Raw genomic sequence first — 3,263 nt, 5'->3', positions numbered from 1 at the left:
TGCTTCGTGAAAAATGCTCCGAGTAAACTTTTCGTCAAATTGACGAAAATTTCGTGAGATATGAGCATGAGATTCTGACTCAGTGAGTTTCTGCACTTTCTGGATTCTCCACTTTCATAAATGAATCATTCGCTTTTGAGTATTCATCGCATTCATAATATAAAACGATACTTTTCTGGCTGGCTCAAAATCTCGTGCTCTAATCTCACGAAATTTTCGTAAATTTTACGATACGTTTTCTCGGATATTTTTTTATGAAACCATTTCGTCAAATATGACTAAAATTTGAGCATACGTTTCTGATTGTGTATTCGGTCCGCAAAAAGGCCAAATTGGAGAATGTCGAATATCTCCGGAAATATTCGGTCTTTCGTCGATGCCTTCGGTATGTGATGAATGCAGATATTTACTTGCTAATGTCGACATTTACCTTCGAGCTTTTACAGTGACATATACGTATACTCATTAAAACGTTGCAAATTACGTAGCACAGTTTGTATCTCGTACTCTTGCTTGTATCTCGTACAAAACCACCTTTTGAGACTTTGAGACCTTACTACCAAACGACACGACCTTGAGCGCCACAGATCTGGACAAAATTCTGGATTTGGGTCAGTTTGCACTTGGTATGAGCCCAGGTAAAGCGGTTTGACTGTATAGGCCCTACACTGTAAAAACAATTCAGAAACGTTCCTGGAAAATAGTGGGCAGCTGATGTGTGACCAATTTCTTCCAGTAACTTTTCTTACAAAAACCAGGAACGTTTTCCGCTAATATTCAGTAACCTTACTGAAATTATCCTGGAAGCTTCCTAAAATATTCAGAACTCTTCCCGTTTAAAGCCAGTAGTATCTCTGGAATCTTAGAATAAACTTAGGTGGACATACTACAACCCAAATTCAAAATAATAGAATATTTGAACTGTTTGAACAAACTTGTTCCTGAGTCGGGAAAAATGAACGCATGCAAATCTAAAAGAGTAAAACACGTTCTTCATGAATGGGTAAATCAATTTCAACAACTTTGCAAATATTATTTTAACATTTTATGGATCATTATATTGATTTTTTATATGGGTCAAAAAATTAGAATAATCTATTCATTCAATGTGAATTTTAAAAAGTAGCGAAAAAATTTGCATGCCTGTTAACCGATAGTTTGTCACAAGTATGAAGCTTGTCGCCCGTATAGTTTTACGACCTAATAACAGCCATTTATTGCTCAAAATGGATTGTCAAAGTGATAAATAGGGAAAAAACAAAGTTACGTATTGCTTACGCATTACTGAAAGTTCGGAAAAAACAGTCCAGCTCAATTCAAATGAACTTTTTACAATCTACGATATGTAAGATTTTAAATGAATATCGAAGGACTGACCAACTAAAAAGTAACCGAAGTAAACGAGGTAGAAAAAGTGTAACAACAGACAGAGAGGAACCTAAATTAAAGTGAATCGTCAAAAATAGTCATTTTAAAAAAGCCTCTTACATCCATAAGTGTTTGAAAGAATTTGTAGTTATCGTGCCCAAGCTAACTACACCTAGACGATTGCATAAACTGCAGTTGCAATTGCAGATCTACGAAGTAAGATAAACATGACTAAGATAAACATGAAGTAGAAACGTGCACGACTTTTCTGGAGCAAAGAGAAGCTCATACAGTAGCAACAAGGTTGAAAAAGTATTATATTCAAAGATGAATATTTTTTTGAAATATCTGTGAACAAAAAAGATGTTTGGATTTGGCGCTTAAAAAATAAAGAAATAATGAGAAATCTTGTGTAAGAAGTTCTCTCAAAATTGAGACATCCTTTACGGTGTGTGGGTGAATGAGGGCTGCTGGAATTAGACGATTGTATGTATCTTAAAATAAAACAGTGTGTGCCTTCCACTGTTTATCAATAATACTGCATGATACTTCATCTGAGGCACAGCAGTGACACATTAAGTGACGCATTTTATCTTTCAGCAAAATTCTACTCTGTGTCACATCTCTAAATCAACTCGTAGATTTTAAACCAGAAAGAGGAATTTCAGTATTAAACTGGTCAAGCAACTCTACCGATCTCAAAACCATCAAGAATTTGTGGTACCGTCAAATCTAGAGAAAGCGGTTCAAGACAGAGTGCCCACGAACAAAATTGAACTCGTTACCGCGTTGAATTGAGTATGGAAACAGTGTTAGACAGAGAGAGAGAGAGAAGCGATGGAATGTAAATAGATGGTAGAACCCGTGTGTGAAAGGATTAAAGAATTGAATCCAGCAAAAAATGACGCATTCAAGTATTAATATTGTTTCTTTTGAAAATGTTTTACCCCCTTTAATTTGAATATTCTATTTTTTTTTACTCAATGTAAACTTTCATCATTATAAACTTTTCGATTATTCTGTCTAAGATTAGTTTTAATTAAGTATATTTGAAATGAAATGCACACGATAAGGTCTAAGAAAGGTGGCACATTCATTTAAATACCTAATTTTCATTTATATTTCATTTATATTTGGTTAGAATAAACTTTCTCTAAAAAGTTTAAAGTATTCTATTATTTTGAATTTGAGTTGTAAAATAGTTTGGCACCTTTTACTGCGTTTTGAGGAAAGCTCCTAAAGCAGTATTGCAAACATGGCCAAAGTTAAGACAGAATTTCAAGTAAGTATCAAAAATTTTACTCACCTGCAATTCTTGCAAAGCTACGTAGTCCATAGACTGATTTGCGCCCTTTGGACGCTTTATCAGTCCGGACGGACCGCAATGGAACTGAAGAGGATACACTTTATAAATACGCTCAGGTTATCTTGAAACTGGGAGCTAAAAATATTTTTTACAACAGTGAGAAGTCTGCATTCGTGCAACTTGTAGCAATTCAGGAAACATTTTGACAAGTATACTTGATTTTTCCAGAAAGTGGATAAAAACCATAGAAATCCCGAATCGTTACACGGAAATACTCAGTAACGTTTCAGATTTTTTTTTACAGTGTAGTTCGGCTGCAATGGGGTTTAAAAGTTGCTAGTTGAGTCCAGAAAACTGTTTCTCATTTGAAATTGAACTTTTTAAACCCTTTTCTTGCAATTGAATTGCAGAGCCTACTGAACACATTCATAACATAGAATGCTCCCCTCCCCCTACATGGTACTGACAACAGACGCCGAATGTGTTGAGAGGAAAAATACTGTCAAAGTTTCAAATTCTAATGAAAACACCATTGCAATTCTGGAGTCCTGGAATTCAGTCTGGTTCAAACGGCAAAAACTTGAGGGTC

The sequence above is a fragment of the Uloborus diversus genome, chromosome 3, assembly GCF_026930045.1.
Source record: "Uloborus diversus isolate 005 chromosome 3, Udiv.v.3.1, whole genome shotgun sequence".
Taxonomy (NCBI): Eukaryota; Metazoa; Arthropoda; class Arachnida; order Araneae; family Uloboridae; genus Uloborus; species Uloborus diversus.
This window is presented reverse-complemented; position numbering follows the sequence as displayed.